This window comes from Rhinolophus sinicus, chromosome 8 (assembly GCF_057876585.1).
Source record: "Rhinolophus sinicus isolate RSI-liver-muscle chromosome 8, RSI-T2T, whole genome shotgun sequence".
In the NCBI taxonomy this organism is placed as follows: domain Eukaryota; kingdom Metazoa; phylum Chordata; class Mammalia; order Chiroptera; family Rhinolophidae; genus Rhinolophus; species Rhinolophus sinicus.
Window position 1 is genome coordinate 21,353,626 of NC_142508.1, and position 25,350 is coordinate 21,378,975.

The 25,350-nt window shown below is 36.3% G+C and overlaps 1 long non-coding RNA gene across 1 annotated transcript in view; it reads left to right on the forward strand.

The window, feature by feature from the left end:
* LOC148757385 (uncharacterized) overlaps positions 1-25,350 on the forward strand; it is a 121,983-nt gene that overhangs the window by 83,162 nt on the left and 13,471 nt on the right. Inside the window, exon 4 of the long non-coding RNA XR_016021956.1 lies at positions 17,437-17,564. This is a non-coding gene — a long non-coding RNA (uncharacterized LOC148757385). The remainder of the gene's footprint in view (positions 1-17,436; positions 17,565-25,350) is intronic.

A 25,350-nucleotide genomic window follows, 5' to 3' on the forward strand; every position in this document is an offset into this window, starting at 1 on the left:
CAGCAGCCTACCCGTCTGTCCCCTCGTACCTACCCCTAAAGAAAGGAGAGTCTGTGAGACAAATCCTTTCAGGGACTTTGCTTCACCTTTGCATTTACACCTTTTGTCTCCCTGTTTAGCCCCAGGGGATGGCTGGTCAGCCAATGAGGGGTAAGATTCGCCACGGGGGGAACAACCTAAGCCAGGCGCAGCCGAGTGGGGACCAATAGAAGAACCCACAGGGTTGATAGAGGTGGACATAGACCCCCACCTTCCCCTGGCTAAGGAGAGCTTCTGCCTTTGTGGCTGCATTCCTTCCCACAACCTGCTTGGGAAGAGATTCAATGATGTGTTAACATCAGTTCTCCATCTATTCATATCAGTGAGTTTGAGCATGTTTTGTCCCTTGGGGAGATACATCCTGAGACTTACGGTTCCACTGCTTGCAGGGGAGGGTGATTAGTTCAAATCAGTTTCCTAGTATAATGTATGAAATTCACAGACCGTGGAGAAAACAGTGTTACTTCCTTGTGTATGAGCATCAATGAAAGCCACAAGGTGGCCTGATTCGGGGCTCTCAGTCCTTTGAGGCTGTGAGACCCTTGGCCCCCTGTTTCATAACTTTCTTGATTTTGGTTTCTTTCTGAGCACTTCGCAGCCCCTTCTCCTTCGCTCCCTGCCTGTGTTGCTCTGGACCAACAGTTACCTTTGAGATGGGAGGAGGTCTTGGATGGAGCATAAAGAGACTTTCTGAGCTGTTGGTAATAAGCAGGTCAAGTGGGTATGTTTACTTTGTTAAAATGTATTAAACTACTATTACGATTGTGTACTTTTTAAATAAGTATACTATAACCCAATGAAATTTACATTAGCAAACCTGAATGGAAGGACTAAGCAGCTAATTAGAGGCAGATGAAGAATAATGTGGTGACTGGAAGACAGAGCTGAAGAAACTTTGAAATACACAGCATAGGGAGAACGTCAGAAGGAAAATATGAAATTAAAAGATGGAGAGGGTATAAAACTGGTTTAAGGTGTCAACTGTAATTGAGAAATTAAAAAAGGGAGAAAAAAGGTGATGGTGAATAAGAGGTTTGCATTTTCAGGTAGAAAATAAACATGTCATGGGGATGTAATGTACAGCATGGGGAATATAGTCGATAATATTGCTATAGCGTGGTACAGTGTCAGATGGTTGCTGGACTTATGGTGATCAATTCTTTAGGTATATAAATGTTGAATAACTATGGTGTACCCCTGAAACTAATATAATATTATACATTAGCAATATTTTAATTAAAAAACTTTAAAAATAAAAAAGTGAAAAGAAAAGATCGAGAAGGTAGAATAACAAGTTATAGTATACATAAATTAGTATTCCAGAAGAATAGAATGGAGAGAATCAGGGAAAACTAATATTGGAAAAGGTAATAGTTAATCATTTTCTAGAACTGATGGAAAATTAGAATGTTCAGTTTGAAGACTTACAGGAAATCCAGATAAGGATAAATCAAAATCGATACACACTTAGATATAGTGTACTGAAATACAAAATGGCAGCATACACACACAATTTAAAAACAGCAAGAGAAAAAAAAATCTGTAAAAAGAAGGAATGACAATTATCCTGAAACCCATAAAACTGTCTTCAAATATCTTCAAAATACTAAGAGAAAGTGTTTGTCAGTCTAGACTTGTGTCCACATACCTGCAGGAGAGTAAATCTGTGTGTTTGACTTTTCTTGCTTCTTAGGAGGGCTGAATTTATAACACAGAAAATTACTAAAACATGAGAAGAGTGTTCAAAGAGGTTGTCCAGCCCCTTGTGATGAATCACCTCTACATCCCATCCCTCAATTACCCAGCAACAACATGCTGCTACATTTTCCAAACCTCAGCATCCAAATATTAATTCTCTCATCCCAACAGGAGAATGTTGCTTCTACAAAAGCAAAACAAAATGAAACGCATTCATTTGTTTCCAAAAGAAGAAATGATCCATGAAGCTCATCAGTTACTGCATCCAACTCCAGTGTCCATATTCCTAGGTCATGGGCCCTCTTCCTCTAGGCTACTCACATGGTGTTTTGGAATTTTTCAATTTTTTTTTTTTAGATAAAAACATTACTTTTGTTTAATGTGTACAACATAATGATTTGATATTTGTGCATGTTGATAAATGATCACCACAGTAAATCCAGTTAATATTCATCGCCATACATAGTGACAGTGCTGTTTTGATATTCTATAATTTATGAATTAAATTATAAAAATAACCACCAGCCACAAACCTGCTATAATACAGTAGAAGAAGTAACGGAGATAAAATTAGGTTAATACTTTGATACCGTCTTCATGTCCACCAGTAGTCATTAAATCACAGTTGGTGTAGATGACTTTCTTCCCACATTATCTATTCACTATGGCCTTTGCCCTCAGCCACCACCTCAGCTGCTTGAGGGGTTGTAACTGAGATCCAGATTTCACTCCTGAGAGAAGTGAACCTTCGGCAATCCAGCCCTGATGGATTTGCTCCAGTGTTCCATTCATTCTAGTGAGTGTGAAAGTAGAAGAGGACACTAGGGGATCCCAAGCTCATCTGTACTCCTCCCAGCCCTTACTGTTTACGTTGGACAAAATGCCGCTGCTGCTTTTTATTATCTTGAGAATAACTACCATTTGTATCACACTGCAGCTGAGAATCTTTGGGAAAGTTAAGGCCAGAAATACATGTACACACCCCAAACTGTCTTTGGACAGTGAGCATCACATGCCTCCCCCATCTAGGCATTGCTGTTTTCAAATGTGTAGATGCACATCTGACTAATAAAATACACTTTGCTTCATTATTTCTCTCTTTTAACAAGTATTTATTAAGGAAACTCACATAGGTTAGGAGTAGGGATGGAGTGGATGCCCGCAGGAAAAATTCGTTCTGTTACCAGAAGAAAGGCAACATATTGTGAGCAGGAAAAACCAACAATTAGTCAATTCTCTGTTTATTTTCAAAATCGATAGAGTAGGGAAAGACGGGAATGAGGACTGAAGTTTTGAAAACTTGCCAATTCTTTTCTCTTCCCCTTGAAGCTCCATGTGCAAACAAGTCATGAAGAAAATGATCACTGTTATACAATAGAGTGTCAGGACTCTGGGCTTCGGTCTCAGTAACATCGCAACAAAAGTATTAAATATCTATGAGCATCAGTTTCCTTGTTCAAAAAAGATGAGGGGAAAGGAAGGAGTGAGAGAATTGAATACGATGAATTCTAAAGCAGCGGAAGCTCTATCAGCACCAAAATTCTGTGCTGCTTGATCTTTTGTTTTAAGATTCTTAAGTAGACAAAACCTCATTTTCCTTTTTCCCTTTAAGAAATTCATATTTTTTAATCCATCATGCTCCATAATTCTTGTTCAGAAAGATGCCGTGGGAATAATCTTACTGTCTGGTATTAGGCTTTGAGTAAAAACAGCTCACTATTCAATGACATATAAAAAACATTTTATATGGAAGCATCGATACATATTTTGATGGAATTGTTTTTCTTATGTGACTAACACATGATTTGGATGCTTTTGAAGGAAAAGAATATGTGTTGGGAACAAATTAGGGCTCATTATGAGAACATATTGCATTAATCTCAGGTACAGAAATTTGCATGCATTAGAGTCCAGGGGAATAGTGCCAGGCAAATTGTAATTGTCATTTTTCAGTGATCTCTAGACAGAATGTTATAGAACCTTGAATAGGAAGATTATAATAGCTAGTGCTGACTGTTTTGTTCTCCATAGCACTCTACTATAAACCATATTATCATGTTATATATAGTAACTATGAGATAAAATATATGTATAAGGAAATGAGGGCATTAGGGCCAAAGGAGATTAAAAATTTACCTAAACTCACAGATTGGCAGACACAGATTCATTCTCAGGTCTTTTGGATTTTATGAGACCAATGTCTTTCCCTCTTTGAGACCATGGCATTTTATAATCTCCCAAATCTTTCTTCATTTGAGGAAAATTGTTCCCTATGAAACAATTCTGCCACATTTGAATCTCAAGCGAATATATATCAAATGAGGGAATGTCTATAAAAATGCAGAAGTAATATTGAGGAGTTGTGGCCTTTTATAAATTGTTTTTTATTATCTGGTGGAGAACACAAGATCTTGACATTAAAAAAAAATGAGCAAATTGCCACTTATTTCTTCATCCATAAATGCAGTTTGAAGTGGTCTTACAGAAACTCAGATTAGAATGACTTGCAGAAACACAACATTCAGTTATTAATGTAAGAGCTGTTTAAAGATAGCAGTATTTATTTCTCTGTGTTTTCCATGTCATCCAGAATAAACGATCTTATTTGGAGGGAGATGCCTCTGAAGAAAGAAGCACAACTAACTTGCAGCTGAAAGTTTCTTACTCTTCAGAATGGCGATTGTTCCTTATGATTTACATGCACATAGATCCCCAAGGCCACCTCCAAAGATAATTTCGGATGAATTGAGCCTTGAGGGAGTCAAGGCCAAGGTTTCCTACACGCAGGTTAATTTGAGTTCCCTTCACATTGTCAGTGGCAGTCACAGAGCCCCCACAGCAACTAGCCTGCGAATAAAGTAGCTGGATGTAGTATTGGGCAAGAGAAGCTGAATAGGTCATTAGTCCTAATTCAGTGGCGAGATTTCTTTCTATTCTACGTTTTCACAACAAAGTGGTTATACAAGCTCAGGTAAATCTCAAGAGGTTGAATAATGATTCACAAGACAATTGAAATGTTTCCGTTTTCGATGTAGCTATTATTTTGGTAATCTCATTGCTTCATTCTGCTAGTTTCTTTTAAAGCAAAGGGAAATGGAAACCATTCCTGTAATTGCCAATATGAAGCTTTACACAGAAACCGGTTGAACTGGAATGAAAGCTATGTCAGCCTTTCAGTTAATGAGGTTTCTCAATCAATTAGAGGTAGTGGTTGAGGGTCTGCTGTAGGGGTGTGCTGTTCCCAGTAAACTGTGATGTTAGATTTTCTGGGTAGAGCTATAACGAGCACCTCTCAAAAACTTTGAAGACGCAGATGTGAGTTTGCTTTGAGAGACAAATTTTGAAATCAGTGTATAAAGCAGCAATAAACAAATTTGTCTCAAAGAGATTGAATGACTCCCCTGGCTAAGTGTAATCTGATTGAATGAAATAGCAACGTGTTTAAAGGAAAAATGTTTTCATGAATGTAGAAATGAGAGAGAGAGAGAGAGAGAGAGAGAGAGAGAGAGAGAGACAGAGACAGAGACAGAGACAGAGACAGAGAAAGAGAGAGAAAGACAAAGTAAGAATTGAAAATCCAAGCATATCGAAGAAAAGGAATCTGGCCAACACAAATCTAAAGCAACTTAAATATTGGGCTAATGTACTTCTAAGGGCAAATACAAATTAAACATAAGAGGCTTAATTCTCCCTTTCGGATGTAAAAGAACTTCTATCCCCCTTCCATTTTCTTAAAGTATTTACTTTAGAAAGCTTGTAAGTGCTTTCTCTCCTTTTTGAAATGTGTCTTTTTATTTTATTTTTTTAAATTTAGATATAATTGACATATGACATTATATTAGTTTCAAGTGTACAACACAATGATTTGATATTTATATATATTGTGAAATGATCACAATAAGTCTAATTAACATTATGACCATACATAGTTACAATGTTTTTTTCTTGTGATGAAAACTTTTAAGAGCTACTTTTAGCAACGTCCAAGTATATGATACAGAATTATTAATGATAGCTCCCATGTTCTATGTTACATGACTTATTTTATAACTGGAAGTTTGTACATTTTAAACCCATTCACTCATCTTGCCTTACTCCTAACTCTGCCTCTGGCAACCACCAATGTGTTCTCTGTATCCTTAAGTTCAGTTGTGTTTTTTTGTTTGTTTGTTTGTTTGGTTGTGTTTTTGGGGGGGTTTTGTTTGTTCATTTAGATTCCTCGGATAAATGGGTTCATACAATACATGTCGTTTAACAAGTTAAATAAGCCTCTTGCCAGCATACAGACCCAGGAATATTTTTCTCTAGAACCTTCAACCATCTCTGTGATATGTAATTATCGAGGAAAACAGCACTTCTAGTTCCCAGTTTCTGTGAGAAGATAGTCACTTGTCTTCACTTAGTAAGAGCCTCATTTCAAGTTGCAAAACTACCTTCTGTCATAAAGATCCAAGCTTTTCTTTTCTTTTGGGTAAAGCCAATTAGCTAACACAGATGGTCACCCCAATTACCAAGTGAACTGGGGACGAACTACGCGTATGTGTGACAAGTGGTGCTCTTAAGTTCTCTTAGAAGTACCGTGTTTCCCTAAAAATAAGACTGGATCTTATAGTAATTTTTGCTCCAAAAGACACATTAGGGCTTATGTTCAGGGGATGTCCTCCTGAAAAATCATGCTAGGGCTTATTTCCTGGTTAGGTCTTATTTTTTGAGGAAAAACAGTAGGGATTGCTCATCTTGAGAACATGCATGTAATGGATTGTATCTGCTTGGCTATATAAAGGGTGAGATTTCTTTTTGTCTTTATAATCTTCTTAGCTGATTGTCTAGAATGCATACCACATTGTGGTTTAATTAATGATTATTTGACAATAAAATGTTTTCTTTCTTCTCTACCTCTGTGGTGAGGTTTTCTGGGTTGGGAGGAGATTTTGTTTCTAATTTTATTTCTCAAGCACAACTCCTTTAGCTCTGATTCCATGCTCATTCCAAATTCTTGATTATAAATGGTTTTTGCTATAAAGTCTGCATTCAATGCATTAAATAGGTGTAAGAATTTTGATTTGTGTAATATTCTTCTCCTTGTAAAGTAATAAGCATTTGATTATACACATCAGTCTCTATGAATTTGATTATTGGTACACTCTCAAAGAAGAGTCAATTCTTACTATGCTATCAAGTTTTTTAGCTTGTAAATGTAAGTCTGGGAACCAACCTCTAATCCCTGATGAATTGTCAAGATTAATGTTATACTGTGAGGACTCTGAACAAACAGCCAACAGACCTTCCCTAGTGAATTCCTCAGACATGCACTTTTTCATGGAAAATTTCTTCAGAAACAAGAAGATGTTAGATTGTAAAAAACTGTCTCCCTAGCAAGAATCGCTAAGTGTTAAAACAAATGTTGTCTGTTCAGGTCTTGCTTTTGACTTAGGACTAGAAAGAGGTAAGTATTGGGGAGCTTTCTATTTCTTTCTGGGATATCCAACTGAATTCATCAAGGGAGAAAGAAACACATCTTCTAAGGAATAAAGGAAAAAACCCAAAACATTATATTGCAGAGTCCCTATCCTAACATCGCTCAGGCACACGGCTTCATAGACAGCAGATGGAAGACACCAAGAAATGCTTTATTTTGACATTAGCATCAGGTTTCACTGCTCCCCATGTACAACAGTGAAGAACTTTCATTTTTCTTCTTTAAATCAACAACCTCCCCAACTTGATACTCTATGATTTATAAAGGTTATATTGTATGTATCTCTAGAAATTTTAGTTCTGAAAAATTATTGTTGACTATTCATACTCTTAGATAGCCTTGAAATAGAAAGACACACCAGTTTTTTGAGAAACGTCAATGATTTCAATTTCGTTGATTATCTGGAGCTGACCTTTTAACTTGATAACATATTTGGGTCCCTGCTCCTTCACTTGAAATGTTAATATAAAAATTCTCATTTCTATTTACTTTTTCTATGCTCATGTTGTCATCCAGTCTCTTAATAGTCTGGCCCATTTTTATCCAGAGCAGCTAGTCTTTAGTATATTTGTTTCTCTCTGTACCACATATAACCCAATACTATGGAGATACTCCACCTAGCTATACCAAGACTGGACATCTATAAATTGCTTAAGATATATAATCACTGATATTTGTATTTACTTGAAGTTTGGAGTACTTGATTTTGATTCCGAATTATCTTCCTCTCTAGTTTTTCAATTGCTATTTGTTTACTAAGAAATCTTTTAGTTGGTAAGTTAATGATTTTCAGATTAGCTTGAATTTTGGTTATGATACATTTTGTTGGTTTGCCCTGGACTAAATTTTTATATTCAAACTATTTATCTCAACCTCATCCAATAACTGAACATATTTGTGAATATAGTGGGTAGTTACATTTTAATCTTCTCCCTCCCTAGTTTCCATGCTTTGTAAGAAAAAGGGTAATAGATGAGAAGGCTACTAATCTGAAAGCCTATTCCAACTTCAATCCCAAATGCGTAAAATATATAGTCATTGTCACACTCATAAAGGGAAACAACAATTATAGACAAAAGGGGCATTTGATAATAGGAAGAATAATTAATATGCAGGCTTTCTCCAAAGTCTTCCATATATATACATATATATGTATGTATATGTATATATACATATATATGTATGTATATGTATATATATATATATATATATATATATATATATATATATATATATTCCCCCCCTGCCCATGGAAGGAAGTTAGGCAGACAAAATGAAAGAGAATGGAGAATGTTAAAAACTCAATATATATTCTAAGATACAACTTAAACAGTACTTCTTAACCACAAATATCACATACACTCATATATAGACATACATACATGATTTCTCCTTTATTTTCTGAATTCCCAATAATGTTTTGTAATTCTGTTACGATTGAGATCAATATCTGAAGTTTTCTTCTGACAGTTTTTTAAAAAATTCTTACCAATATTGTTTTTCACTTGTTACAAAATGTTCTGTTTCATTGTATGTTACACATAGTTGGTTACTATGGTGGCTTTTTCCTTCACTATAAAAGATTGTAAATCTCATTTAAAATAAAGCACATTCATATCTCCATCTCCACTTCTAAACAAACCCAACCAATTTATTCTCTTCAAGTGTAAGAACTTCTAACAGTAGCATTTTCATCTACTTTGTCTTACTCTTTTCAGTGCTAATCAAACAAATTATGCATGGAGAATATGACTCTTCTAATTAAAATATGATATTTACTTTATTACATCATAAGGCATGTGATTTCTTCAAAAAAGTATAATCAATTTTTGTGATTTAAGTAAATAAATTATATTTAGCAGTTAAAATGTCAATTCACTTCACATTCCTCTAGAGAGTGTTGAAATGCTAATTCAAACATCAAGACAGGAGGAAAAATTTGGGCTTAAATTGATAAACGACAAAATTCTGATAAACAGCAAGATTTACTGGCTACTCATTAGAAGCTGAAGTGTCATGAAAACTAAAAGATCACATTATTTTATCTTAGTATACCTGGTTCTCAGTTGCAAATAATTCAGGTAATCATGTGTAATTACTTCAATTCTTTTCTGTAATGGCTGAGTAATGTCGGAAAAATTTTACTGAAATACATAGGATCATTGATGTGATCTTCTCAGGGCTAGGGCCTATGGTTGGGTAGGAACAGCTCTAGGAAGTGCCATTCACAGTCACAGCTGCTCTGCTAGACTTATGTACCAATATTTATTACCGTGGTTGTTTGTTGAATGGCTGTTCGTGTCTTGAGGAAGAAAAGGTTTTCTCCTAATATGAACAAAAAACACCACTCAGGTTGTAGCAGGGTTACACTCTGATTCTAGCTACACCCTGAAAAGTGGTAACAATTACCCAGAATCTCTATCTGATTAGATTACAACTTCACTAAACTTGTGTCCTTTGTGAAGATATGTGGAAAGTCAAATGTAATATCTCCTCAGGAAAACTAGTGACTTTAATGAAGATATCGTATTCTGAAATAAAACAATAAAAGTGATTAGCTTTTACAATATAAACATCAATCTAATGAACTTATTATTGGTCTTTCCTGTTGCAGTCTATAGTTTTAATTTATTTCAGTCAAAAATTGGCTAAGAATTTTCAACATCATGGTATAAAATGGAATACAACTAAACAAAATACTGGAAAATTATTTAATGAATTTATTAAGAAAGTAATAAGAAACAAAATTAAAATGAAAGTACAACCAGAAAAATAATGGTACATTAAAATACTTAAGAATATAACAGAGAAAGAAGTACTTGCCTATTAAACATTATTAAAATGAATTATATAACGCATAGCATGAACTTGAAAATAATATGTTAATATAAAGCTAGGAGGGAAGGTGAGTCCAAGCATTAACACTTATGCTCTTATGATTTAGAATATATAGGCAAAGAACACATGTAATAAACTCCCCCAAATAGGAGAACAAAAAATTAATATGGAAGAACAGTTATAGATATTTCCATTAGGCAAAATTGAATAGGTGGGGGAAAGATCTTGAAAAACAACAGAAACCCAGTGGAAAACTGTCCTTTGGTCAGGAGATCTTTGAGGAGCTTACTGCAATCGAAGGAGAATAATGAAGACATCAGAATAAACTCTAGAATTAAGAGGAAAGGAAAGAGTGGGTAGAAAGGAAAAAGCTTAGTCTCCAAAGCAAGGAGAAAAGTATTCTGTGACGCAGTTAGGTATAATCTAGAGTAAGATTGGGTTTCCATCCTTGCTCTCCTAGGCAACTGGCTGTGTGACCTTGGGCAAGGTAGTGACCTCTCTAATGATTAACTATGTATGTCTGTTTTTTTTCCCTTAATACAGTCCTCCCCTCTTAGCCTCAATTTTGCTTTCTGAAGGTTCAATTACCCATCATTTCAGTTACTTGAAATTGATATAAGTTTCTTATACCCTGTGTTAAATTAAGGTCTTCTATGGAATGGGACTAGTTTCTGCCATTCTTTACTGAAAAGTTGAAGACATTTACCTTTCATCTCCTCTAGATATTGCAAATATTTGCAATTTGTAGTAGTGAAGAGCCTGCATTCTGGAGTTAAAATCTCTGCATTCACATTCTAGTTCTGCTGTTTACTAGTTGAGAAAACTTAAAGAAATTATTCAATAGTTCCAAGTCTCCATTTCTTTAGCTGTAAAGTTGGTATAATAGAAACTACTTCATGGGGGGTTTTGTAAAAATCCAGTGGAAAAAACTTATATATAGCTCTTTGTAAAATGCTTGATTTGTAATACACATTTTCACAATGTAGATGGCAATGCTTCAGGGTTTCACAGTAACTATTGTTGTTGTTGTTGTTATTGTTGTTAGCTACTTAAATATTTTACATCAGGGTGATTAGATATTACATTTTAAGTAATAATAAAATGTTGGTATGGGAAGGGAGACTAGGGAGTTAAGCTAGTTTTGGAAAACCTCCAGGTAATTTTATAGCTGGAAATTAACAGTATCAACAAAAAGCATTCATGCCAGGAGTGTAGTTTTTGTGTGCATAGGCCATCTTTTGGCACTAAAGCAAGTTTTACATTTCCAGCCAGTCTTCCAACCATCACTTGAATTCACTGGTGGCTGTTTTCAGGGAATTAGATGTGTAATTTTATTACACAAACTCTGGAGTTGAATAAATAGTTGAGTGATGGGGGAAATGTTAATAGTACAGTATTTTGCTATGTATTCAAAGTGCTGCAAACTTTCTCATATTTCCATGCATGCTGTGTCATTGTAGATAAGTCTGAATTGCAAACAAATTTGGAAAATAGACAGTTAACTAAAAATGCTGATTATTTAGTATTGTCCTACCAACTCTATTTTCTTGTTCCAATTCCAGCTCTTGATAATTTGTAAGTGTGGTGGGGCTATGTGTAGGTATATGTTTCTCAGAGGAACATTTATTTATACATATGATGCAGTTTCTAGGTGAAAAATGTCCCAGTATGCAGATTCAAATATTAGAATTCCGATTGTGGATCAAAATGGCGGCATGAGGTGAGCCTCTGGAAGTCTCCCCTGGAATTTACAACAAATTGAACAACTATAACTCCGCAAAGGACTCCCTGCACAGCAGACAGGCAAGACAACGAGGCTCACTACATAATTCACCTAAAGGTGGGCAAATTGTGCAAGCAGGGAAGGAGGGAAGGGAGAAGTGTGGAGATGGAGCCACGCGGGTGCAGGACACACACCTAGCTCAGTGCTCCGAGCTCGCTGCATCCCGGAACTACAGCAGCTGTGGGAGAGGGAAGAACTCGGACTGCTAGGGCTCCACTTATGGCCCACAGGGCTGAGGAGAAAGCATATAACACGGCTGAACTCAACGCTCACGGCAGAGACCTCGGAGAAAAGACTGAGGGAAGAAGGCTGAAAACGGTGGTTTAAGCCCTCACTGCCAAGCAGAGAACGGAAGCCTTAGGCACTGAGACTAGCTGGCCCCTCCCTACCCTCCCAGAGCTCACCCCACTCCCACCTGCCCGGTGCTAAAAACAGAACAGTAGCAGTGTCAGATCAAAAGAACAGAATATTTGCTGTTCTGAGAACTGTGGATCACAGACACAGATTTGCAGCCCAACTAGTTCCGGCAAAGGGGAGGGAGCTGTGGAAGCAGGACCGGCTGTGGTGGTGATCGCTGACATTGCTCTGGGCCACCACTCACAACTCACCTCGCCCCTGTCACTACCAATCTGGGCAGATCCCTGCAGGAATAAACAGAACTGTTGAAACACCTGGGCTCTGAATCTGGTGCAGGAAGAGCTATGGAACTTCAAAAGCTCTCTGCATCCCCACACGGATGCGGTGCCCTATGACCCAATTGAACTGTTAACAGAGGAGAAGCCCGCCTTCAAGGGAACTCCCCATTGTGTGAGAAGCTGGAACAGTGCAGAGAAAACATAACACTACAGTGTGAGAGGGAGAAAAATGTTGCAGTCGGAGAGAAAATAAAACGTTCTACAAACACATACTGGAAAACAAAAGAAAAACCTCTTTTTCTCAACCGGTTGCAGAACCCACTCCTGTAGATGTCTAGGAAGAGAAATAATGAATCATTAATTGCCATGAATAACAAAGTGTGGGGACAGGGTCCCAGAGAGCAGTTTCCAGGCTCTCGGCCTCGCTGCGCCATGTGTCGTGTACGGCGGCCTGTGGGGTCTCAGCTGCCGCTCTCCACATAAAGTAAGCGTGCTGAAGAAAATGGAATACTCTAAATATCAAACTTTATTTTACATAAACTTAAGGGTAACCACTCAGAAAAAATCCAGAACTGAAATATATACTGTAATAAAAGAAGAATCAGAGGGAAACATCATAGAACACAACCACACAGAAATAATAGACAACAACAAAAAGGCAAAGAATCAATGTCTTACCAGAAAACTAGACACAGAATGATAGGAAAGCCTCACATATCAATAATCACCCTAAATGTAAATGGACTGAACTCACCAATAAAAAGGCACAGAGTAGAAGATTGAATCAAAAAACTAAATCCAACCATACACTGTCTACAAGAGACATATCTCAGCTACAAGGACAAGCATAGACTCAAAGTGAAAGGGTGGAAATTGACACTCCAAGCAAATGATATCCACAGAAAGTCAGGTGTAGCCATACTGATATCAGATGAAACAGACTTTAGGGCGAAAAAGGTAACAAGCGACAAAGATGGACATTTCATAATGGTAATGGGGACTATACAGCAAGAAGACATAACAGCATCAATATTTATGCCCCCAATTAGGGAAACCAAAATATACCAAGCAACTAGTAACCAAAACACAATTTAGGGGACCTAAATACATCATCGAGAGCTATGGATAGATCATCCAAAGAGGAAAAAAAAATGAAATAGCAGCCCTAAATGACACATTAGATGAAATGGACATAATTGACATTTATAGAGCACTTCATACTAAAACATCAGACTATACATTCTTTTCTAGTGTACATGGAACATTCTCAAGGATAGACCATATATTGGGACATCAAACTAGCCTCAGCAAAATTAAGAAGATTGAAATTATACCAAGCATATTCTCTGATCACAAGGTTTTGAAATTGGATATCAACTGCAAAAAGAAAGCAGGAAAAAACACAAATACATGGAGATTAAACAACATAGTTTTAAAAAAATGACTGGGTCAAAGAAGAAATTAGAGGAGAGATCAAAAGATACATAGAAACAAATGAGAATGAAAATACATTCTACCAAAATTTTGGGGATGCAGTGAAAGCAGTTTTAAGAGGGACATTTATATCATTACAGGCCTATCTCAAGAAACAAGAAAAATCCCAAATAAATAACCTCACGTTACACCTTAAAGAACTAGAAAAAGAAGAACAAATGAAACTGAAGGTCAGCAGAAGAAAGGAAATAATAAATATCAGAGCAGAACTAAATGAAGTAGAGAACAAAAAGACAATAGAAAAAAATGTGACAAAGAGCTGGTTCTTTGAAAAGATTAACAAAATTGACAAACTCTTGGCTAGACTCACCAAGATAAAAAGAGAGAAGACAATAATAAACAAAATCAGAAATGAAAAAGGGGAAGTTATCACGGACACCAAAGAAATACAAAGGATCATCCAAGAATACTATGAAGGACTATATGCCACCAAATTCAATAACCTAGAAGAAATGGACAAGTTCTTAGAAACATATAGCCTTCCAAGGCTGAACCATGAAGAACTGGAAAATCTAAACAGACCGATCACCAGTAACGAAATTGAATCAGTCATCCAAAAGCTTCCCAAAAGCAAAAGTCCAGGACCAGATGGCTTCACTAGTGAATTCTACCAAACCTTCAAAGAGGATCTAATACCAATCCTGCTCAAACTCTTCCAAAAAATTGAAGAAGAGACAGTACTCCCTAACTCATTTTAGAAGGCCAACATTACCCTGATACCAAAACCTGGTAAGGATAACACAAAATAAGAAAACTACAGACCAATATCTCTGATGAATACAGATGCAAAAATCCTAAACAAAATTCTAGCAAATAGAATACAACAATGTATTAAAAAGATTATTCATCACGATCAAGTGGGGTTCATCCCATGGGCACAAGGATGGTTCAACATCTGCAAATCCATCAATGTGATACATCACATAACGAAAATAAAGGACAAAAATCATATGATTATATCAATTCATGCAAACAAAGCATTTGTCAAGATACAACATTCATTTATGATTAAAATATTTAATAAAATAGGTACAGAAGGAAAATACCTTAACATAATAAAGGCCATATATGACAAGCCCTCAGCTAATCTCATAATTAACAATGAAAAACTAAAGCCCTTTGCTCTACGTTCAGGAACACGACAGGGATGTCCCCTATCACCTCTGCTTTTCAACATAGTGTTGGAAGTCCTTGCGAGAGCAGTCAGGCAAGAGAAAGAAATAAAAGGCATCCAAATTGGATATGAAGAAGTTAAATTGTCACTCTTTGCAGATGACATGATGCTATATATAGAAAACCCTAGAGACTCCATCAAAAAGCTATTAGAAACAATCAACGAATACAGTAAAGTTGCTGGCTACAAAATCAACGTACAAAAGTCCATTGCATTCCTATATACTAACAATGAAATCTCAGAAAAAGAAATTTAAAAAAAAAATTCCTTTTGCAATTACAGCAAAAAGAATAAAATACCTAGGAATAAACTCAACCAAGGGTGTGAAAGACCTATATGCTGAAAACTATAAGACATTTTTAAAAGAAATTGAAGAAGACACAAAGAAATGGAAAGACATTCTGTGCTCATGGATTGGAAGAATCAACATAATTAAAATTGCCATGTTACCCAAAGCAATATACAGATTTAATGCAATCCCCATCAAAATCCCAATGGCATTTTTTAAAGAAATAGAACAAAAAAGTCATCAGATTTGTTTGGAACCACAAAAGACCCCAAATAGCCAAAGCAATCCTGAAAAAAAAGAACAATGCTAGAGGTATCACACTCCCTGACTGTAGCTGGTACTACAGGGCTACAATAATCAAAACAGCATGGTACTGGCAGAAAAACAGACACGTAGACCAATAAAATAGAATTGAGAACGCAGAAATAAACCCCCATAACTATGGACAGATAATTTTTGACAAAGAAGCAAAAACCATACAATGGAGGAAAGACAGCCTCTTCAATAAATGGTGCTGGGAGAATTGGATAGCCACGTGCAAAAGAATGAAACTGGACTGCTATCTGTCACCATGTACCAAAATTAATTCAAAATGGATCAAAGACTTAAGCATAAGACCTGACACAATAAACTGCATAGAAGAAAACATAGGTACTAAACTTACGGACCTTGGGTTCAAAGAGCATTTTATGAATTTGACTCCAAAGGCAATGGAAGTAAAGCTAAAATAAATGAATGGGACTATATCAAACTTAAAAGCTTCTGCACAGCAAAAGAAACCATCGACAAAATAAAGAGGCCACCAATTGAATGGGAGAAGATTTTTGCAAACAGTGCCTCCGATAAGGGCCTAATATCCAGAATATACAAGGAACTCACGAAACTCAACACCAAAAAAAACAAACAACCCAATTGAAAAATGGGCAGAGGACTCGAAGAGACATTTCTCCAAAGAGGACATACAAATGGCAAATAGACATATGAAAAAATGCTCAACATCACTAATCATCAGAGAAGTGCAAATAAAAACTACAATAAGATATCACCGCAGCCAGAATGGCTATCATCAACAAGACAAATAGTAACAAGGGTTGGAGAGGCTGTGGAAAAAAAGGAACTCTCATACACTGTTGGTGGGAATGTAGACTGGTGCAGCCGCTATGGAAGGCAGTGTGGAGGTTCCTCAAAAAATTACTAATAGAATTACCATATGACCCAGCAATCCCTCTCCTGAGAATCTAACCAAAAAGTCTGAAAACTTTTATACTTAAAGACACGTGTGCTCCAATGTTCATTGCAGCTTTATTTACGGTGGCCAAGACATGGAAACAACCAAAATGTCCTTCAATAGATGAATGGATAAAGAAGTTGTGGTATATATACACAATGGAATACTATTCAGTGGTAAGAAAAGATGAAATAGGACCATTTGTGACAAGATGGATGGATCTTGAGATTATAATGCTAAGCGAAATAAGTCAGACAGAAAAAGCAGAGAACCATGTGATCTCACTGATATGTGGTATATAAACCAAAAACAACAAATGAACAAGACAAACAAATGAGAAACAGAAACTCATAGACACAGACAATAGTTTAGTGGTTACCAGAGGGTAAGGGGGGAGGAGGGTGTTAGATGAGGGTAAAAGGGGTCAAATATATGGTGATGGAAGGAGAGCCGACTCTGGGTGGTGAACACAGAATGGGATTTATAGATGATATGATACAGAACTGTACACTGAAATCCATGTAACTTTACTAATAATTGTCACCCCAATAAACTTAGTTTAAAAAATATATTAGAATTCCAAAGAAGCTCAAGTTACTGTGTTTTTTTAATATTAGTCCTTTGAAGTTTAGTTGAAAAATCAAACTAGTTGGAACTTATAGAGACTCTTGTATCAAAAGCTTAACTGTGACCTTTAATTGGACTACAGAAAAAAATTGAGTTTATGTTGGAAACGGACTTTTAAACTCTACTCTGTTCTTTGTAAACTTCATATGTAGGAAAGAAAGAATAAATTCAAGATCAACTTGCAGATTCAAGTGTGCCAGTTGTGAGGGAAAAGCAACTAGAAACCAGCAACAGTCTCCCCGGAGATGCACTAAATGAGGTCTGAATTTCATGAGCTTTGGTAAGCACTGTACCTTACTGTCACTTTGGGAGTACTTTCTCTGAATTCTAGACACTGTGTAAGAAATGTTTAATTCATTGTCTCGTCAGTACTTACAATTGCTTTAATGGGATTACATGTACTGCCTTTAGTATTTTAATTTTACACCTGGAAATTCTTTCTCAAATTAAGAAGAAAATCAATTCTTCTGTGTAAGTTGCAGCGCCTAAAATAATAGACCTTTTTTCAACATATGGAGTGGATGGGATAAGAAGAGAGGAGAAGGAGAAAGGGAAGCCTTGTTTATCTGTTCAGCTAAGGAAATGACGGAAGTAGAGGTGAATCAGGAGTAAGAATTTATAGACTCAGAGAGTAAGGTCAAAAAACATTTTTATATTTGATTATGTTACTCTCCATCTTCTGTACACTGTTGATTTTTTTAAGCACTATTTTTTACAAGTGTTCAGCAACATTTTTTTTCTATTTTGCAATAAATATAATTATCTACCAATAAAATGTTAATTCCTTATAGGTCATTTCATTCCATGCCTTTGGAAATCTTTTATTCTTTAAATTAACTTTATTGAGGTATAATTTACGAATAATGAACTACATCTACATTAACTATACAGTTTGTTGAGTTTTGACACATGTATGCACCAGTGAACTACTGCTACCAATCAAAAACAGAACATTTTTATAACCACAAAATATTTGCCATGTCCCCCTGCAATCCAGCTTTTCCTCTGTTCTTGGCTCCAGGCAACCACTTATCTGCCTTCTTTCATGATATATTAGTTTGCAATTTCTATACTTTTATATCAATAAATTATACATATGCACTTAACGTGTCTGGCTTCTTTCACTCGTCATCATATTTTTGAGATTCATTTGTGTTGCATGTATCAGTAGTTCGTTATTTTTTACTATCGAGTAGTATTATATGAGTATTGTATAGATTAACCATATTTTTAAAAAACCATGTACCTGTTGATGAACATTTGGAAGGCTCCTAGGTTTTGGCTATCGTGAATAATGCTGATCTGAGCATTGATATACAAGTCTTTGTGTAGATATGGCTCCTCATTTCTCTTGGGTAAACAACTACATAGGAGTGGAATGGCTAGGTCATATGGGAATTATATGTCTGAATGTATTACAAAGTGCCAAATAATTTTCCGAGGTGGTTGACCATTTTATATTCCCCCAAGTAGAGCCTAAAATCCAGTTGTTCCACATCCTCACCAACAATTGGCTTTGTCAGTCCTTTTAATTTCAACTCAAATGGGTATATATGGTTATCTCATTGTGGTTTTCAGTCTGCATCTTCCCTAATTGAGCATTTTTTCATATGTTCACTTGCCATTTGTGTATCTTCTGTAAAGTATGTTTAAATCTTTTGCTTATCTTTAAGTTGGGTTATTTGACTTCTTATTAATGAGTTGTAGGAGTTCCTTATATATTCTGGAAACAAGTTCTTAGTCAGATATATGTACTGCAAATATTTTCTTCCAGTCTGAAGCTTGCTTTCTCACTTTTTTTAAATTAAAAGTATTTTATTGCTAAAATATGCTATCATTTGAGCCTTCAGCAAGTTGTAATCTTTGTGCTTTTTAAACAATTGTTCTATTTTTCAATTACAGTTTACATAAAATATTATACTAGTTTCAGGTGTACAACATAGTAATTAGACATTTATATAACTTACAAACTGATCTCCCTGATAAATCTAGTACACCTGACACCATACATAGTTATTACAATATTATTGACTATATTTCCTATGCTTTACTTTACATCCTTATGACTATTTTGTAACTACCAATTTGTACTTCTTAACCCCTTCACTATTCTCCCAACCCTCTTCCCATCTGGCAACCATCGAAGTTCTCTGTATCTATGAGTTTCTTTTTGCTTTGTTTGTTTATTTATTTTGTTCTTTGGATTTCATATATAAGTAAAATCATATAGCATTTGTCTTTCTCTGTCTGACTTACTCCACTCAGCACAATACCCTCTAGGTTCATCCATGTTGTTGCAGATGGCAAGATTTCATTCTTTACTTTTTGGCTGAATAATATTCCATTGTACATATGTACCACCTGTTCTTTATTCATTCATCCATTGATAGATATCCAGGCTGCCTCCATATCTTGGCCATTGTAAATAATGCTGCAATGAACATATGGATGCACATTTTCCTTTGAAGTAGTGTTTTGTGTTTCTTCAGATAAATACCCGGAAGTGGAATTACTGGGTCCTTCTTTGTCTCTTGTTAAACTCTATTTTGTCTGGTATAAGTATTGCTACCCCAACTCTTTTTTTTTTTTTTTTTTTTTAATTTCTATTTTCATGAAATATCTTCTCCTATCCCTTTACTTTCAGACTGTGTGTATCTTTCTATCTTAAGTGAGTCTTTTAGAGGCAGCATACGTATGGGTCTTACTTTCTTATCTATTCAGATACCCTACAGCTTTTGATTGGAGCATTTAATCCATTACATTTAAAGTAATTGTTCATAGATATGTAGTTATTGCCATTTTGTTATTTATATTTCTGATTTTTTTTTTTTCATCTTGAAGAAGCCCCTCTAAGACTCCTTGTAATACTGGTTTGGTGGTGATGAACTACTTTAGCTAGTTTTTTGTTTGTTTGTTTGTTTTGTTTTGTTTTGTTTTGTTTTTTGGTCTGGGAAGCTCTTTATCTGTCCTTCAATCTAAATGATAATATTGTTGGGTAGACTAATCTTAGTTGTAGGTTATTTCTTTTCATAATTTTAAATATTCAGTGCCAATTACTTCTGGCCTGCAAAGTTTCTGTTGAGAAATCAGCTGACAGTTTTAGGGGAACTCTCTTGTAGGTAACTAACTGCTTTTCTCTTGCTGCTTTTAAGATTCTGTCTTTGTCTTTAACTGTTGGCATTTTAATTATGCATCTTGTTGTGGACCTCTTTGAGTTCATCTTGTTTGGGACTTTCTGCACTTCTTGGGCTTGTATGTCTATTTCCTCTGTGAGGTTAGGGAAATTTTTGTCACTATTTCTTCAAATAGATTTTCAATTTTTTGCTCTCCTTCTCCTTCTGATACCCCGATTTTGCAAATGTTGGTATGCTTACTGTTGTCCCAGAGGCCCCTGAAAATGTCCTCATTTTTTTTTTTTTTTAAACTTTTTGCTATTCTGATTGGATGTTTTCTGCTACTTTAACTTCTAATTCACTGGTTTGATCCTCTGTTTCATCAAATCTAGTCTTGATTCCCTCTAATGTATTCTTCATTTCGGTTATTGTATTCTTCATTTTTGACTAGTTCTTTTTTATGTTTTCTATCTCCATTTTTATGTTTCCTATATCTTTGTTAAAGTTCTCACTGAGTTCATCTACTCTTTCCCTAAGTTCATTGAACATGCTCATAACCAGTGTTTTGAACTCTGCGTCTAGTTCATTGCTTCTCTGCACTGTACTTAGTTGTTTTTCTGGAACTTTATTCTATGCTTTCATTTGGGACATGTTTCTTTGTCTCCCTATTTTGGCTGCCTCCCTGTGTTTGTTTCCTGGACTGGAATGTCTCCCAGTCTTAGTAGAGTCCTTACATAGCAGGTGTAGGGCCCAATGGTACAGTCTTCCTGGTCACCAGAGCTGGGTGCGCCAGGTATGTCCCTTGTGTGGGTTGAGTGTGCCCTACTGTTGCAGTTGAGTCTTGGTTGCTATTTCACCAATGGGAACAATTGACCCTTGATTTGATTGGTTCTGCATACTGGCTGTGACTACAGTGGAGGAATTACATGCAGATGCTGACTTATGGAGTGGGATTTTCTTGAGCAAGGGTCTGGTGCCTGCTCAATCTGCCCTTTGGGTGTGTTGCCCACAGAGGCAGCCATGTGGTGCTCTGGATTGGTTGAAAGCAGGCCAGTGGGCATGCTGGCTACACGGCCTCCTTGGAGGGGCTCTCCATAGGCCAAGTTCAACTGCTGCCTGTTCCCTTTCCAGGGACACCTGGCATGAGACACAAACAATACACTGGGCTTGGAGGTGCCTGGAGAGGCCTAGCCCAGAACCCATGCTGGCTGCTCCTACTGTTGGGCTGGGGGTTGCTCAGCTAAAAGTACTCAGTCAGAAGGGCTTACCAAGGCCAGATGCTGCTTGTTTGGATTTTGTGAACCTTTGAGAGATTTTAGGAAAGTCAGCAGCATGAGCCAAGGCAGACCCTTTTCATGGAAAAGCCACTGGAATCCATTTAGCTGTGCTGGAAAGTTGGGTGGGGAGAGGTCTCAGGAGATCACCAGGGCACAGTGAAAAAATGGTGTTAGCCAAGTTGATGGAGACTCAGATATGGCTGCCACCTGCATCTGCATGCTGGCTGGAGGAGGGCTCAACAAAGAAACAACAGCTTCTGCCAGCACTTCTGCTTGGGAGGAAGCTGCTCCTCCAGCCCTCACCCTGATGCCAGACAACTCAGTTCCTCCTTGAGCATCCCTGGCATTCTTGGAGCTGCCCAGCTGGAGCTCAGAGTTAGTGAGTCCATTACCAAGTAAGTCCATACATGGGCCCATTAAGGGGAGTGTATGTGACTGGAGATGCCCTCTAGCTCACTCAGCTACAATCCCTGCTGGTTTTTATAGCCAGGAGTTATGGTAACTTCTCTCCCGGGCACTGGGAGCTGGGAGCCTGGTATAGGACTGGGACCTCTCACTCCTCTAGAAGGTCATATGCAGGTGTAAGACCATCCCATTCCACATCTTTGCCCCTCCTCCCAGTCTCAAGCTGGCTTATTCTGTATGTCCTTAGTTGTAGGACTTCTGTTCAGCTAGATTTCAGATGATTCTCAAGGACAGATTTTCTGTAGTTTAGTTGTAATTTTGGCTACAAAGAGGAGGCAAGCACAGCGTTTTCCTACATCGCATCTTGACTGGATCTCTGCAATAGCTTTCCCCCCACTTTCTTAATAGTGTCTTTTTACGAGAAAAAATATTTAAGTTTGATAAATATCTAGTTATCATTTTTTTATGCTTCATAGTTTTTTTCATCTTATTTAAGAAATCTTCACATAACCCAAAATCAGAAAAATTATCTTCAATATTTTTTCCTGGAAATTTTATAGATTTAGTTGTCACTTAGATCTGTCATCATTTTTTGTTAATTTTTGTATATGATATGAGATAATGGTTGATATTTATTTTTTTGTATGGGTATCCAGTTGTTCTAGTACCATTTGTTGAAAAGACTGTTTTTACACTACCCTTCATCGTTTATACAATGCTGATTTTCTAGTACTAGCCAGAGCTCATTTTTAAAAGTGTTCAGCAATATTATTTTATACTCATTATACAATAAATATTATTATCTTCCAGTAACAGGATAATAATCTAATGAGCACTTATCCTTTGTCTTTAGGAAAACTTTATTTTTTTCTTTTTTTATAAATCAACTTTATTGAGGTATAATTTACAAATGCAAACTGCATCTTTTAGTGAACATCACTTTTAAAAGTGGCGCAAAAGTGAAATCCAATAATCTTTTCCTACGTTCCCTTTCTGTCCTCTCCCTAGTAAACATTATAGGTTATCTACCTTGTGATATATACAATGTTAGAAAAGAGACAATGATAAGAAACCATTTCCTAGAAGATATCACTTTGGGATACAGTAATGAAAACATGTCACAAACAATACAGTTGTTGCAATAAGAAAGATTCAGGAAATATATATATATATATTGACAATTACAGAGGAAGGAGGGGAAGTTGGAGAAAACTTCACAGCAGTGTCTCACTTAAGAGAAATGATCTTTATCATAATTCCTTTTGCCTTATTTCAAAAAGGAAACACATTCATAACACAGAATTTAGAAAATGTAAATAAGGATATATACTTCATTAATCTCCATTTTGAATGATAGCAATCTCATCTGGGTAAGAAAACTCAATGAGGAGATGTGCCCTAAATAAAAATAAAAGTGTGTGTGGGGGGCAGTTAAGACTTGTATAACTGGCCTGATGGACCTTTCCTATAAATGAGTCATTTGTTGACAGGGTCCCTAGAGCTAGACTCACCTAAGTGCCAAGTTTTTTGTCTTGGGCCAAAGAAAAGTGCTTCTTTGAAAAAAAAAGAATGGATATGAGAAGATATGGGATGGCGATGAGAGGCTTGGAGATGGGGATTCCATTAAATGAGCAGAGTCATATAGAAAAAGTAGTGTCGAGCACTCACTGTGTGCCAAGCATCCTAAGTGTTTTGTTGAATTCTCACAGCTGTCTTAGAAGGTCTTCACATGGAAAGAAATTGAGGCAAGAGATGTTAACGCCAGCATGGTAGATTAAATTATTGCTGAAAAATATTTACTTTCCCCCACCCTCACTTCTCCACCCTACTGATGCTTAGTTTGGTCGTATGACTGGCTCTGGCTTCATGGTATACAGCATGTATTTCCACATCCCTTTACTTAGAATTTTGGCTTGATCATGTGATTTGTTTTGGCCAATAGGATGCTAAAATACATAACACAAGCAGAGGCTTGAAATATGCATGCAGGACGGCTTCTTTCCTTCTGCTTTATCCTTTTGCCTTCTCTGTTTACCATAAAGTAAGACATAGCCAAACGAGATGTCTCACTTTTAAGACATTTACATTTCATTCACTTAGGATTGAGGGCAAGGCTATGGTTAGTTTGGGTTCAGGTCAGGTAGGCAGTTTGTTCTTCACATCAAATCACAGAGATAGTCAAAGACTAGAGGTTATTTAACTAGTCCTATTTTCTATTATAACATGGACTACTTTATTAGCCCAAAAATTCTCTGATAATTTCCTTAAAAATTTTAGTGATGGAAAATAAAAATTTCAGTGATGGAAATAAAGCCCAAAAGTTCTCTGATAATTTCCTAAAAAATTTCAGTGATGGAAATAAAGTTTCCTGTTAAAATATTAAATGGGAACATTTGAACAGCATTGCATCACCAATATGAAACTGACTAACAGTCTGAAAGCAATACATTTTACTAAAGTATCTTTCATTGTGGTGAGTGCCTCATCCTGTGGCAGATATTCTCTAGTGAGGGTTTTGAGTAAACTCTTTCTGTCTCAGCTACAATCTTTTAATAGCTATTTCTAATCCTGAACCTTCTTCAGTTGATTTCTGGCCTCCAGTTGATATGTGTTAGGAGTGTAATTAAATCTATCAGTGTCATATTAATAATTATAGACTAACCTTAGTATTGAAAGAAAGGAAAGAAAATATCTATCTTCTCATTATTTTTGCTGTAGATATGTATCCTAACGATGTCTTTGTTTTATATCTTGAAAATCTATTGCATTTGTCCAGAGACCATATGCTTGCAATTTTTGACTTGGAAACTCTGTAAGATAGTAGAGGGAAATAAACATGGAATACAAATATAACTGATATCCTGGATTTTTTGACAGGATCCGAGGTATTGAAGCTGATTTTACTCTACTTACAGAAGCTTACCTAATTGTGAAGTCCCCACACTCCAGATGAAATAAAAGCTAAATGGGAAGAATTTAGCACTCTCTTAGGGACCTAAGTGTTCTTTTAAAAGATACAAAAATGGACTGAATTGCTCAAGATTCTATGGTATGAGAAACATAGCAATACTGAAAAGTTATTTTGAAAATTTAGTAAAAACAAACTTTTTTAATTAAAATAATATCCTAAGCCCAGTGTTGCAAAAACTATAAATTTTATGAGCCCTTCTTAACACCTTCCTCTCATTTTTGCCTAATATCCATTTCGTCATCAAGTTATTTCAATTATATCTCCTATATTTCTTTCCAATCACTTCCTTTCCTCCATTTC